The sequence below is a fragment of the Hordeum vulgare genome, chromosome 3H (assembly GCF_904849725.1).
Source record: "Hordeum vulgare subsp. vulgare chromosome 3H, MorexV3_pseudomolecules_assembly, whole genome shotgun sequence".
NCBI lineage: Eukaryota > Viridiplantae > Streptophyta > Magnoliopsida > Poales > Poaceae > Hordeum > Hordeum vulgare.
Genome location: NC_058520.1, coordinates 284,681,355 through 284,697,984, shown reverse-complemented (window position 1 = coordinate 284,697,984; position 16,630 = coordinate 284,681,355).

Genomic DNA, 16,630 nt, shown 5'->3' with positions numbered 1-16,630 from the left:
TAAATAAGCCCCTCTTTTAATTAAAACAAAAAAGGGAAATGATTTCAAATCAGTGTGCTTTGACATCCACAATTATTTGAAAGAATTTCCAAAGGAGATGAACATTTTTAAAACCCCAAAACAGCAACATAATTATGCCTCAAAAAAATATAAAAGAGAGGGGGTTTTGGGCTATGGTGCAACTAATGTTTTGAGGTCATAGTTGCACTCACACCACACTCCACAAGAACATCACTAGCCACATGAATTCACAACACCAAGGTAGACAAGATGAAGACTAACACAATAATGATGTGATGCACGAAATGCACATGAAATGACAAACATATGAAATGATAATCAACTCATCACTTCCATAACATAGGTTCAACAAGGTCTCCACAATTGGAAAGGGTTACAAATATGAAAGAAAGCATCTCGGCTGTTACATTGTTATACCCAACTAAGGGATCGATAGAAGATGTGTCTAGAGGGGGGGGGGATAGACTACTTGTGAAGATAAAATGCCTAGCATAACCCAATTTCAAGGAAGGCGGAAATTCAGTAGTTCTAACAAGTCTGCTGCACCCTGTACATGCTAGTCAAAATACATGGCAGCGGCAAAGTAAAGACTTTGCACATGTAAAGGAGAAGAGTTTAGAGATCAAACGCAAAGAGGTTGACACAACGATTTTTGGCATGATTCCGATAAGTGGCGCTATCGTACGTCCATGTTAGTGGAGACTTCAACACATGGAGGGTCACGGCTGCGAGAGTCCACGGAGGGCTCCATCCACAAGGGGTCCACGAAGAAGCGACCTTGTCTATTCCACCATGCCTTCCGCCCATGAAGAACTACCCTTACTCACGGTAGATCTTCACGAAGTAGGCAATCTCCTTGCCCTTACAAACATCTTTGTTCAACTCCACAACACGAAGTAGGAGGCTCCCAAGCGACACCTAACCAATCTAGGAAGCACCACCCTCCAAAATGTAATAGATGTGGTAGATCAATGAACTCCTTGGTCTTGTGCTTCTAAAGATAGTCTCCTCAACACAAAATCACTCTCTCACAGAATATGCATGGGTAGGAGAGATTGATTTCGTGGAAAGCTGTTTGGGGAGGCTAGAGATCAAGTTTCAAATGATTGGATTGGAATATCTTGGCCTCAACACATGAGTAGGTGGTTCTCTCTCAGAAAATGGATCTTGCAATGAAGTGTGTGTTCTGAGTGCTTCCACCATGAGTGAGAGGTGGGTGAAGGGGTATATATAGGCAGCACAGAAAATCAAACCGTTACACCTAAAGTGGCAAACTCGATGACACCAAAGTCATAAACACGGTGGTACCGATTCACACAAAGCCAATAACTTTTGAATCTTGGTGGGACTGATATACACAACTCAGTGGAACCGAAAAGGTAGCTAACAGTCAGATGGACAAACTCGGTGGCACCGATACTCAAACTCGGAAATTCTGATTTTGTGTACCGAGGCAACAGAATGTTGGACACACTAAACTCGGTAGCACCGATATGGATTCGGTTGCACCGATATGGTGGGACTAGCTAGGGTTTCTGTCTTAGATCAAACTCGGTGGGTCCAAAATATGGAAGTTGGTGACACCGAATTTGAGTATGTGGAATTGGACAGAATGGTTATGTGGGAAAAATGACAGAGTATTTTGGTGGCTAACTTTGAGCACTTTGAGCAATCACTTCATTTTACTACCTCACCCCCTTTTAATAGTACTAGCAAAAGGGCACGTGCGGTGCAACGGGAAAAAAACCATACACTCTTAATTATAAACAATGGTCTATAATCCGAGTCTTCGTAGTTACGGGACAAACAGATATAGTCTTACCCTACAAAAGTTCAGTTCAAGATTCCACAAGTCTTCTATTTTAACACGGCTTGCATGTAGATTTAATACATGTAAAGAAACGGGCAAGTGACCTTCATTTTAATCTCCAATCTAGATTTTGTTGACGTGTTCATCCCAAATCGGGATTAGTACCTCTATGAAAGAAAGACGAATAACGAATTATTTATTAAAATTGCAATCTAGATGATTTTTTATTAAATGTTTAACATGTAAAATAACATCACATTCAAATTCTACATATTTTTCTAATCAAATTTCATATATAATATGTTAAATTTGGAGTTATGATTTAGAAGATATGAGTATTTTAAAAAACATTTAATATATAATGCGGGTTTAATGTTAGAAACATCAGCGGGGTTTCTATAAAATAGCAAGTCGGACTAAGAATACCTATTTATTTAATTAGTAGGTATAGATTGGCTTTCCTGTTGACTCAAAAGTGATTTATGAGAGATATGAAATGAAGAGTCTTCTAGCTTGAATCTTGAGCCAATCCTATTCCTTCCTTGCATCAAGGGGCGTCTCCACATACCTTTAGCCAAAGCTCTCCATGGACTAAGCGTGAAATATCTAGGTAAAAGTGTTAGTCCAACAGACAATGTATGTTGTCATGAATTATCAAAACCACCAAGGGAGCATATGTGCTTTCAATCTCCCCCTTTTTGGTAATTGATGACAACATACAATCAAAGCTTCAAATAAGGATAAGTATTAAAATGTGACAGCTTTGAAGGAAACATGACTGGTACAGGCTCCCCCTAAATGTGTGAAATTCCTTTTAAATGATAGTTGCTTTGGAATGCATGGACATACACAAGGTAGAAGGACCAGACAAGTCATAGACATCCTGGCTATATACATCAAACATAAGTGAATGAAGGGCTTCCATGTTCAAGACTCCCTCTTGCAAGAAAGATGTGCAAGAAACAAGAGGTCATCATGAACAAAGATATGCTGCAAATACTTACCTTGAGGATCTGAAGCATCTTAACATATGAGTACACTTGGGAAAACAAATGTTAGATAACACAAGAGTACTGTATTGTAAAGATGAAAAGAGCTTCAAAAGTACCAAGATATTGAAGACATATTTAAGATAATATTAATGAAAGGATATGTCTCCAAAAAAATAAGAACTTTTCTCCCCTAATGATGAATATGCAATAATTTCCTCCCCCCCTGAATCATAACATTGAAGATATTGGGTGTAGACAGGGTAAGATAAGTTCAAACCATTAAAACAATTTTATCGCTCTCCCCCTTAATATGTAAGGTTTGATATATCTCCCTTGAGGTAGATTTCCCTGTAGGTAGACCTTCCTATAGCAACAAATATCTCCCCGAGTGAAATTGCTTCCCCTTTTGTGTAAGCTCCTAGGTGATATTTCTCCCCTATAAATAGGTTCATTCGAAGCTTTGCTATTTCTCACCCTTTGGCATTAATTTACAAAAAGGTTAGAGGGTAAGGGCTCATTGAAAGAAAGGGATCCCGGAATTTGTCTCTTTTATAAGGGTCCTTCGAATTTGTCTTTTCTCCCCTTTAGATAGTCTGTATGGTTCATCGAATGTTCTCCCCGTTTTGAATGGATAAGAGTTCCTTGAACTATATCCCCCTATGTTAGGGATCCTAGATGATTCTCCCTCTTATATTGTATGGGATCAGTGATATTTTTCTCGCCCAAGAGAAGTTTTATCCCCCTAGAAAAATAAAGCTAAAACAGATTTTGTCTCAGAACTTTTTTTGATAAGATGTTAGGAGGCAATGAAACATGGGATCGTGATTGTGTTTCTCCCCCTAAGAAAAAAAAAATCCAGAAGACAATATCAAGAATTTATATGGAAGTGGCAATATCAAAGTCACCGAGGCAAAGTGGTTCGATAGAACCGATAATGAGATTCAAGCCTTTGGGAGAAATCGTTTGGACCGAGTTTCCTAGATTGGTGAGACTAAGTTGCAATGAAAATCAACTCCTTAACTGAGTATAGATAGATTAGAATCAAAAGAATTGTTTCAAGATACCAATTTGTGAAAGATACCAATTGTGAAAAAAACAAAAGTAAAAGAAAAGCATAAAGTAGCAACGTTTTTTGTTTGAGTTTTTGAAATATATATATACACATTTAGATGAGAGTCAAATGGTTCCAAGAAAATATGCAATGACGAATGTGAACCATACAATAATCTTCATCTATATGTGGGTTGGTGACTAGGTCACCTATATTAGAGTATATGACTTGAGGAGTCAAGCAAGGATGCTTGATCATAGGTCATACTCATCGTTAAGCTTCCCATTTAGCACTTCAGAAAATCAATGTCTTCATATCACTTGAGTTGCTTTACCCCATGAATTGGTGTAGAGCTTTATCCAGGATATGAGTACATACCTACAAATGATGTTAATGACATGCCATGTAGGTGAACTTGTTGTGGGTGCTCAAAGTTGATGAAGATCATCTTGAGTTGGGAGAAATCCATGTCTTTTGGGTTCACTTTTCACCTACAATGGTTAGTCATGCAAGGAAAAAGATAATATATCCAAATGACCTAAGTGAAATTCAATATCACAGAATTGTCAAGGATTTGATTTTGTTGTCTTCTTCCTCCATCTCCGAAGAAAAGGTTGTTGATTCTTTGCCATGTCAAGATTGCTTATGATGTGAGTTGATTGCAATCTTGTGGAGTGTATTTTTTTTTCAAGTACCTACAAAAGTTTAGATGCAATACAAGGGAGCATAGTTTCCAAGATATATGATAGTCATATCAATGGCATCATGGAACGAGCTAATAAACTCATGCCCCTGCATGCATCCGAGTGAGTCTAGCTTAGGTTTGAAGCATCAATGATGTTCAACTAACTCCTCAAATGACAGAACACTTCCTCATCAAGTGGTTTGGTAAAGATATCAGCTAATTGTTTGTCAGTACGAACATGCTTGAGATCTATATCTCCTTTACCAACATGATCACGAATGAAATGATGTCGCACTTGGATGTGTGTTTGTTCTAGAATGTTGCACATGACTATAGGCAATCTTAATAGCACTTTAATTGTCACATATTAATGGAACTTTTTGATATGAATGCTGTAATCCTTAAGTGTTTGTGTCATCGAAAGTAACTGTGCACAACATGATCGAGCAGCAATGTATTCAGCTTCGGCAGTAGATAAGAATACTGAGTTCTGTTTACTGGATGACCAAGACACAAGAGATCTCCCAAGAAATTGACACGTACCCGAGGTGGATTTTCTGTCAACCTTGTCTCCGGCATAGTCCGAGTCAGAATAGCCAACAAGGTTAAAAGAAGATCCCTTGGGATACCATATGCCGAAGTTTGGTGTATGTATAAGGTATCTCACTATCCTTTTCACATCCAATAGATGACACTCTTTTGGTGCGGCTTGGTGTCGGGCACACATGCAAACTCTCAACATGATGTGAGGACGGGAGGCACATAAATATAGCAATGAACCAATCATTGATTGATAAACCTTTTGATCAATAGGTTTGTCCTCCTTAGTGAGGTGAAGATGTAAACTAGTAGGCATGGGGGTTCTCATACCTTTGCATTCTTGCATGTTGAACTTTCTGATTAATTCCTCGGTGTACTTGGTTTGAGAGATAAACATACCTTCTCTCGATTTTTTTGATTTGCAATCCAAGGAAGAACTTCAATTCACTCATCATGGACATCTCATACTTCTGTGACATCAACTTTCCAAACATTTCACTAAAATGTGGGTTAGTAGAACCAAAGATAATATCGTCCACATATATTTGGCAGACAAATGGTTCTCCATTAACTCTTTTAGTGAATAAGATTGCATCAATTTTACCATTCTCCAAACCCTTTTCAATGAGAAACTTTTTAGGCATTTGTACCAAGCTCTAGGGGCTTGTTTTAGACCATATAAAGCTTTACGAAGTTTATAGACATGATGAGGTTTCTTAGGGTTCACAAATCCACGAGGTTGTTTAACATAAACTTCCTCCTCAATTTCTCCATTGAGAAAGGCACTTTTGATATCCATTTGGTAAAGAGTTATATCATGGTGATTGACATAAGCTATAAGAATGCAAACGGCTTCAAGTCTAGCAACATGAGCATATGTCTCACGGTAGTCCATACCTTCGACTTGTGTGTATCCTTGGGCTACGAGATGTGCCTTGTTGCGTACAACTTGTTCGTCTTCACCTTGCTTGTTCTGAAACACCCATCTTGTACCAATGATGTTGTGCTCACCTTCAGGATTTTCAACAAGTTTCCATACTTGGTTCCTCTCGAAGTTGTGTAGCTCTTCGTGCATGGCATTCACCCAATCCAGATCTTGAAGGGCTTCTTCAACCTTCAAAGGTTCAATTCTATAGATGAAATAATAATGCTCACAAAAGTTAGCTAGATGAGATTTAGAGCGAGTGATTCTCCGGTTTTTATGTCACCCTAGATTTGATTCAACGGATCATCTCTGTCCACTCTTGCTCCAACTCTTGACAACTTCTTCTTGTTGGATGGTGGAGCTTCTTCTTCACCATCATCATCTTGCACGTTCTCATCTCCTTGAGGTGGTGGTGAGGAAGATTGAGGTGGATCATCGCGATGTTCTTCTTCCTCCTCTTCATCATGTCGTGTACCGCTTGTGGATGCTTCCATGTCGTTTTGTGGTTCGTCTTGACAATGAACTGATGAAGTGCTTTCCTTCACCTCTATGGGATGAATCTTGCCAATGGACAAGTCTTTGATAGCTTCCAAAGGTTCCTTATCTCCTACATCATTTGGCAATTGTTGGACTTGCGAAAATTTAGTCTCATCAAACTTGACGTCTACCATCTCTTCAATTTTTCGAGTGAAGTTGTTGTAGACATGGTAAGTTTGAGAGTTCGATGTGTAACCGAGTAGGAACCTTCATAAAATTTAGGTGCGAATTTAGAGCAACGATGCTTATCAAGAATATAACACTTAGAGCCGAATACCCGAAAGTATCCAACTTGGGGTTTGTTACAAGTGAGTAGCTCGTATGTCGTTTTACCGAGAAGCTTGTGTGGGTAGATTCGGTTTATGGCATGGAAAGTTGTTTCCACGGCCTCTGCCGAGAAGTGTCTTCGAGTCTTGTATTCATCAAGCATCATTCTCACCATCTCTATGAGAGTCCGGTTTTTCTTCTCAACAACTCCGTTTTGTTGAGGTGTGTACGTTGCCGAGAACTCATGTGAGATACCTTCTTCGTCAAGAAAAGTATCCACATTCCTGTTCTTGAACTCCATTCCGTTGTCGCTCCTAACCTTCTTGATCTACACTTCAAACTGATTTTGAGCTTTCCGAGCAAAGCTCTTGAAGATCTTTTGTACCTTCGACATATCATCAGGAAAGAATACCCACGTGAATCTGGAAAAATCATCAACAATTACAAAACCATAAGAATTTCTACCGAGACTCTTGTAAGCATCGGGACCAAAGAGATCCATGTGAAGTAGCTTGAGTGGTCTTCTGGTAGTGATGATGTTCTTCACGGGATGACTTCCACCAACTTGCTTTCCTGATTGACAAGCACTACGAAGTGTATCTTTGTTAAATATAACATCTTTAACACCAAGAATATGATCTCCTTTGATAATGTTGTCAAGATTACGCATACCAACATGTCCTAGCCTTTTATGCCATAACCAACCTTTAGAAGATTTTGCAATAAGACATGTACGGGGTTGGGATATCTTAGAGAAATCAACAATGTATAGGTCACCTCTATGGAAACCAGTAAAGACAATGGTGTGGTTGTCACTACGGAACACTCGGCAGTCAACTTTCGTAAATAGCACATTCAAACCAAAGTCTAGTAGTCTAGGTACGGAAAGAAGATTGTAGCCAAGGGATTCAACAAGCATGACATTTTGAATGGAACTATCATGAGATATGGCCACCTTACCAAGACCAAGTACCTTACCCTTGGATTTATTTCCAAAACTCACATACCTTCGAGGTCGACGGTTTGGTGTGATCTCATGGAACATGTCTTTATCTCCGATCATGTGATTGGTGCATCAACTATCGAGAACCCACTCCTTTCTACCGGCCATATAGTCTCTAAGGTTCGCAATAAGACTAAGATTCCTCATAGTCTTCTCATACTCGATGTCAAAGTCCTCATCTTCATCGTAGTAGCCATGCTCCACATAATCATCATCGGATGAAGTTCCCTCATAAGAAATAAGAGTTTCATCAGAATTTTGACTATGACAATGTTCATGTTTATGCATTCGAATGGCTTCAACAATGATACTTTTAATATTAATGACATCTCGTTTGGCACGCATGAGGTCACGAAGCTCAAATAGGCATTTATCAAGATTAGTATTGGTTGGCTTCATTTTGTGAAAAGTATGCATTTGTGGACAAGGATATCAAGATTTTTCAAGGAATAATTTGGATATCTTTTCTCTAAGTATTTCCACAAGCTATGAGCACACTCAAAGTTTTGCAACTGATTAACCACATTTCTTGGTAATCCTCTAATGATTAGATTGACGGTGTTAAGATTACCGAGCATATCAATTTAATCATCATGAGAAGGATGTGTGGGATCAATGGGAGGCGCATAGGGATATTCAACATACTTGCGCAAACGGAACTCATCAAATATATCAAGCATTTCATCTTTCCATTGTCTAAAGTACTCCCCATCAAGAATAGGCACTGTACAACTAAAAATCCTCGAACTAGTCACACACATCTTCCTCCGACGATGATTAAACCAAGGTTTTGGAGAGCTGGCTCTGATATCAATTGAGGGATCGATAGAAGATGTGTCTAGAGGGTGGTGAATAGACTACTTGTCAAGATAAAATTCCTAGCCTAACACAATTTCAAGGAAGGCAGAAATTCAACAGTTCTAACAAGTCTAGTGCACCCTACACATGGTAGTCAACATATATGGCAGCGGAAAAGTTAAGACTTTGCACATGTAAAGGAGTAGAGTTTAGGAGATCAAACGCAAAGAGGTTGACACAGCGATTTTCGGCATGGTTCCGATAGGTGGCGCTATTGTACGTCCATGTTAGTGGAGACTTCAACCCACGAAGCGTAACGGTTGCGAGAGTTAATGGAGGGCTCCACCCATAAGGGGTCCACGAAGAAGCGGCCTTCTCTATTCCACCACCGCTTCCACCCATGAAGGACTAGTGTTACTCGTGGTAGATGTTCATGAAGTAGGCGATCTCCTTTCCCTTACAAACATCTTGGTTCAACTCCACAACACGAAGTAGGAGGCTCCCAAGCGACACCTAACCAATCTAGGAGGCACCACCTCCAAAAGGTATTAGATGTGGTAGCTCAATGAACTCCTTGCTCTTGTGCTTCCAAAGATAGTCTCCTCAACATAAAATCACTCTCTCACAGAATATGCATGGGTAGGAGAGATTGATTTGGTGGAAAGCTGTTTGGGGAGGCTAGAGATTAAGTTTCAAATGATTGGATTAGAATATGTTGGTCTCAGAAAATGGATCTCGCAATGACGTGTGTGTTCTGAGTGCTTCTCCCATGAGTGAGAGGTGGGTGAAGGGGTATATATAGACAGCACACAAAATCGAACTATTACACCTAAAGTGGAAAACTCGGTGACACTGAAGTCATAATCTGGGTGATATTGATTCACACAAAGGCAATAACTTTTGAATCCCGGTGCGACCGATATACACAACTCGGTGGCACAAAAACAGTGGCACCGATACTCAAACTCGGAAATTCCAATTTAGTGTACCAAGGCAACAGAATGTTGGTTACACTGAACTCGGTAGCACCGATATGGATTCGGTTGCACGGATTTGGTGGGACTGGCTACGATTTTTGTCTGAGGTCAAACTCGGTGGGTACGAAATATGAAAGTTGGTGACATGGAATTTGAGTATGTGGAATTGGACAGAATGGTTATGTGGGAAAAATTACGGAGTATTTTGGTGGCTAACTTTGAGCAATCAGTTCATTTTACTACCTGACACCCTTTTAATAGTATTGGCTTTCCTATTGACTCAAAAGTGATTTCTCACAAATATAATATGAAGAGCCTTCTAGCTTGAAACTTGAGCCAATTCTATTCCTTCCTTACATCAAGGGGCATCTCCACATAAACCTTTAGCCAACGCTGTCCATGGACAAAGCCTGAAATATCTAGGTAAAGGTGTTAGTGAAAGAGACAATGTATGTCGTCATGAATTATTAAAACCACCAAGGGAGCACATGTGCTTTCACCCAGTGACCATACTTGGAATCAAGCTTGTCAATGCAGCTGCCACATCATTTCTGCAAGCATCTATCGCTTCCCTTCTTGCCTCTTCTATGGTTTCAGCTTTGTTTTCTTCCAGCGCCAATACACATTCTCGTCGATAGTCACTTGACTTAATTTATTAATCTGGTTTTCGGCCACGACGTTCTCCCTATAGTAGTACTGCCACGTGGAGCCGTCTGCAGCGGCGTGCACACGCCACACTTTGGCCGCCTGTCCAGCAGTTTTCCATACATTATGTTGATTTCCCCGTTAAAAGAGTTGTCCCACTTATACTTTGCAGACGAATGAGTCAATGATTCACTTTCGATTGCAAGCTTGTGTTGCTCTCTCTACAAAATGAGTGTGAATCTATTACGAATGTGACTACAATGTAATCGACTTGATTAGAAGCTAATATTAGGTGGTTGTTAGGGCATATTTCTCCCTAAGTGGTTTTGGTCATTGATGACAATGCATGTGCAGACTAATAGTGGGAATTGAGCATTTCAGATAATTCATGACTACGCACAAGATGATTCGGTGCCCCTCGGAGTCTTTCAAAGACGGTTGCTTTCTACGTTTTCTTTGGTGGATTTGATTCATAGGAAAGCCGTACTATTAAGAGGGATCCGCTTCGGAAAGGATAGGGTGGAATCAACACACACACATTTCTATTGCACCACCTTACCCTTTCTTCAATGGAGCTCCAACATGTTTTTCCCTGTCTGTGCAAAAGGGCCAGCCGTAGTACCACAGGCAAAGCGGTAGTACCGCTCTCTGGGCGGTAGTATTTTTTACTACCGCTCCATCAGACTTTTTGTGCATCCTTTTGCCTCAACCGTGGTAGGCAGAGTAGTAATTTTTTACTACCATGGTTGGTGAACCTACCATGCGCTAGTACCACTCCTAGAAGCGGTATTACCATTCCTAGAAGCGCTAGTACCGCTCTGCTCATACTGTGAGTGGGGGGTAACAGTTGGATTCTCCCCCCACTATATAAATGGGTCTTCTTCCTCTGGAAGCATACTTCTTACCTCCCAAAGCTCCATTGTTTCTCCAAAGCTCATTTCCACCTGATCTCTCTCCCTAGCTAATCAAACTTGTTGATTTCCTAAGGATTGGTTGAGAAGGCCCTAACCTGCACTTACACCAAGAGATATTTGATTCCCCCACTAATCCCTTGCGTATCTTGTTACTCTTGGGTGTTTGAGCACCCTAGACGGTTGAGGTTACCTCGGAGCCACATTCCGTTGTGGTAAAGCTTCATGGTCTTGTTGGGAGCCTCCAAGCTTTGTGTGGAGATTGCCCCAACCTTGTTTGTAAAGGTCTGGTCGCCGCCTTCAAGGGCACCAATAGTGGAATCACGACATCTCACATTTGTGTGAGGGCGTGAGGAGAATACGGTGGCCCTAGTGGCTTCTTGGGGAGAATTGTGCCTCCACACCGCTCCAACGGAGATATACTTACTGTCAAAAGGAAGGAACTTCGGTAACACATCCTCGTCTCCACCGGTTCTACTTGCGGTTATCTCTTACCTTTAATTTGAACTTATTATTGTTGTGGTGTAGTCCTTGCTTGCACTTGTTGTCGTGGTTGTTAGCACCATATATGTTGCTCACCTAGTTGTTGTCGGGACCCTGATCCTAAGCCATAGGAATCCAGCCTGTAACACATCGCATCCCTTTGCGGTCTCACGCACGGTTAACTCCACGGCTGCAGCCTTACCTTAGCCGGGACCGTTTGCATCTTTTGACTCACGTATGCAATAGTGTCGCTAGCATTCCAATGTCAAAGAACCCGTCTCGACATGTCTAGTCATAAACCAAAGTGGCAGTACCGCACAAGGACAGGCATACATGACCCAACAAAGCAGGTGTCGGTCATCAGCGAATGTAGACGAGTCGTAGCAAGCTACAAGGACTCCATTACATCGCGTGACATTTCCCCAAAGGGGACACACACAGCAGCTAAGAAGGACACATGCCGGTCAACCAATGTGTCCGGAGCAGTAGCGTACTACCAAGGCTCAATGGATCACAAAGGGGCATTTCCTTGTAAGGAGTGCTACTAAAGTTCACGACTAAGTAATCGAACCCCATACATATCAAGTACGACACACGTACGCATGGCATACCGATATGTATAGATACATCGATGGCATCACAACATAACCATAAACATACAACCCTTATTTAAGAGGCTCGGAGGAGCCTCACACATAATATTACACATTAAGGGTCTCACGACCCATAATAGCAGTCATTCAGTTACAAGCCAGCGGAAGAGTTTAAACTGTCTGAGTACAGACAGGGCAACTAGAAGGCACATGGCCTGACTATACTACAGATCCAACGTAGGGCCAGATCTTAGCTGGGACACCAGCTACTCGTCGTCGTCGATGTCTACGAAGAACCCTCCATTAGGGTCATTAGCAACCTCTGCAACATTTATTAAGCAAACATGAGTACGAAGGTACTCAGCAAGACTTTAAGATAACTAACTACTCATGCAAGGTATCAAAAGGTATTGTGGGGTTTCATGCGGAAAGCCAGCATTTGACTCGTGGCTAGACAACTTGCATTTTTAAATAATTTTGACAACTTGATTTCCCCACACGAGTCCACTAACACCACAACAATACACTATCGTGGAATCATTCCGTCTCCATACGGAAATGCCGTCCACGACACTCACGCTTATCTTGGCAATTTTATGAGTAGCCATTGAAGTTATCTATGAACAACATATGTCTCCAAGTAGTCCATATCCGCGGACGCGGCTATTCGAATAGATCATAACCCTGCAGGGGTGTACTTCGTCACACACGCTCTCGCCACTTATCGCCATGTGCACGTCATGCACCTCGGCAACCTTCAACCGGAAGCCCAGCGAGGGAGTCCGCCACGACCGTTAACCACACTAGTACCTAGTCCACGTTCATCGCCTATCTGAGAGTAACCCTTACGGAAATCCGGCCGAGGTTTCCGCCACGGCCTCAAACGATGTGCGCAGGGTTCCCAAGCCCACCATCCGGGTGCCACTTGGTACACCGTGCCACTGCCTACCTCATCACGGCCCACCTCTCAGGTCAGCACCATGCACGGCCTCCAGCATTACTATAAACACCAGAAACTACTTGCAACTCCTGGACCGAGTACTACGCGATTAATAGGCCGAGCGGGGTCATATTTCAGGGCCCAGCATGTGGTAGTATCTAGTCTTGGATTACATACACGGAACTCAGTTCCTATGGACGGTTCCAATGAAACAACCCGCCATGTACTCCCACACAGCCTTTCACCGGTACCTTTACCAAGTCAGGTTCAACACACAACCTTTGCTTACCGAACACATTCTCACAATTCTGTTCATCTCCCAGATGACAGACCATACACAACTCTAAGCATAGCATGCATAGCAGGATAAGGCACAACATAGATCAAGCAACTACCAGGTATGCTAGGTTGCAAGGTTCGACTATTGACCGTGACAAGGTTAGGTCATGCAAAGGAAGTGGGTTCAACTAATGTGGCAAAAGCAGTTGAAGCATTTGATCCTAATGCAATAAATAAGTGCAGGAGCAAGAACATGGGAATTATCGGGATGATCAAAAGGGTTGCTTGCCTTGTTGCTCAGAGGAGGGACAATATCCGTCAGACGGATATTCGGAGGAATCCGGGGGTGCGAAGCCTACCGGAATGAATGGCAACAATCAATAACAATCATATGCAAACAGGATGATGCATGAACATGGCTTGAGAATGCAAGGTGATATACTAATATAATCAACATGATGCATGAACATGGCTTGAGAATGAAGTTGATTTGAATCACATTCAAATATCAATTCAAATGGGGTATTCTCGAATACCGATTTAATTGATTTGATCTGATGCTCATATCAACTTGATGTTAACATGCATGAGATGTCATGTTAGGCTACTGATTTGTAATTAGGACAGTGTGTGATCATGCCATTCATAATGAAATTTGAATATTTTTCCAAATTCCATTTGAAAAGTATTTATAACAATTGGGTTAATCATTAATTTACATGTTTGGGTTCTGTAACCTTTTCAAACATGATTGAAAATAGCATATTCAGATTCCTTGAATTTTTCTGATACTTTTTCATATATAAATTATTTTCATTGGAGTTACAGATTATTTTCTATGAATTTTTGAAGTTTTAAACATTTCTGGAATTATTTATATACTGGAAATTCTCTTTATTGCATCAGCCTGACGTCAGCAGGTCAGCCGACCTGTTCAGGTCAAACCTGACAGGGGGGACCCACTGGTCAGCCTCTCTGGGATTAATCCCGCGCTGACCAGCCCCTTAACTACGTTAACTTGGCCTTGGGCCCACTGTCAGCGAGAGTTTAAGCCCCTAAACAACTGGGTTAACTTGGCCACGTCGGCCCCCACCGGAGTATGGCCGGCGGCGACCTCGGGCGCGGTGGAGGGCTCGCCGGAGAGAGCTAGACAGCGCATCAGCCATCGGTTTTGGGCGCAGAAAGGAGCTGCGGGTAGCTGGTGCAACCCCGCATCTATCTGGGGTGGAGCTGGACCCGGTGATCACCGGAATCCTTGCCCGCGACGAGGCCAGCGGCGGCTATGGCTCAGGCGTCGACGAGAGTGCCGATGCAGGGGGCTAGCGAGCTGGGAGAGAGGGCCTACGCCATCTACAGAGCTCGAGGAGCTCATTCCTGAGCTCGGCCTCGCGAGCCGAGTACCACATCGACGATAATGACATGGCCGGCGACGAGGTCCTTCGGGCTCCGGTGGCTAACGTGGTTAGAGGAGGGGGAAGGCCTCGGGAAGAGGGGGAAGAGGAAGAGGAGCTCACTACGGATCTTGTGAGACTGCTGGCAAGGTCAGGGAGGACCAGGACACGACAGATCAACGGCGGCCGGAGCTTCGGGGAGAGAGAGATCCGAGAGGGAAAGGGGATCGAGAGGCCTAGGGGAGAGGATAGAGACGCGGGGAGAAGGATAAGAAGACGCGGGCGTCGCGCTGGCGCTCCTGGAGGCCTCCAGCAGCGAGCAGGCAGGAAGGAGGTGGCCGGCGCGGCCGCCGTCCTCATCTTCTCCCCTGCCTTCTGGCAGGAGGAGGAAGATGACCGGGAAGCCCCTCGTGGGCTGGGCCGGCGACAAATAGAGGTAAGGGTTTTCTTTCTCTTATTTATTTCTATTTTGTTTCTGTTTTGCTGACCATTGTTTTGCTATTTATTTCAGCTCCAAAATGGTTGTAAAAACTATTTTAAACACACCTGAATATTTGTTGTAATATTCCCAACCATTTCCAAAGTTTGCAACATTTTTGAAAGTTTAAAGTTTCTGTTTTCAAATTTAAAACTTGAAACCAGTAGCTTTTTGCATTTATTTAAAATGCCTAAAGTGTCAAGAAAATAGTTTTCTCCAATGCTCATTTACTTTCATGATTTATCAGAAAGTTTGAACATTTCTTGAGGCCATTTTGGGTTCACTGATTTTAACTAGTTTGAGATCTCCTTTATTTAAAGTAGTGGCTAGGGTTTTGAGTTTTCCTTCACCTCTTTCTTTGATCTTGTTGAAAATTCTTAGATGCAAATGCAAATAAGACATGAGCACAAGACTAACTTGCTTAAGGTGTCAGGGATGTGACAGTTGTTCATCTAGAGAACCTTTTGTTGCTAACCCTAATTTGTTAAGAAGAGCTAGAAATTGGTAGTTGCCTATTTACCCTCCTCTAGTCAACCATACCGTTCCTTTCAGTGGTAAAATGATAAATACCAATGTTATCATGAGTTCCCTTGTAGGCCCGTTGAAAGCACATATGCCCCCTTGGTGATTTTGATAATTCATGACAACATACTTTGCCTCTTGGACTAACATTTTTACCTAGATATTTCAGGTTTAGTCCATGAAGAGCTATGGCTTAAGGCTTATGTGGAGATGCCTGTAGATGCAAGAAAGGAATAATATTGGCTCAAGCTTCAAGCTAGAAGACTCTTCATTTTATATTTGTGAGAAATCACTTTTGAGTCCATAGGAAAGAAAATACTATAAAAAGGGGGTGAGGTAGTAAAATGAACTGATTGCTCAAATGCTCAAAGTTATCCACCAAAACAATCAGTCATTTTTCCCACATATCCACTCTGTCAAGTTCCACATTCACAAATTCGGTGTCACCAACATTGCCACATCGGACCCACCGAGTTTGAACCTAAGACAGAACCCTAGCCATTCCCACCAAATCGGTGCAACTGAAACTGCATCGGTGCTACCGAGTTTAGTGTGACCAACATTCTGTTGCCAAGATACAAAAAATTGGAATTTCCGAGTTTGAGTATCGGTGCCATGGAGTTTAGCCATCTGACTGTTAGTCAGCTTTTCGGTGCCATCGAGTTCTGTATATTGGTCTCACCGAGATTCAAAAGTTCACCACTTTAGTGCTAATCGGTACCACCGACTTGTCCACTTTTGTGTCACTGAGTTTGCTCTTTTGTGTGTAACGGTTGGATTTT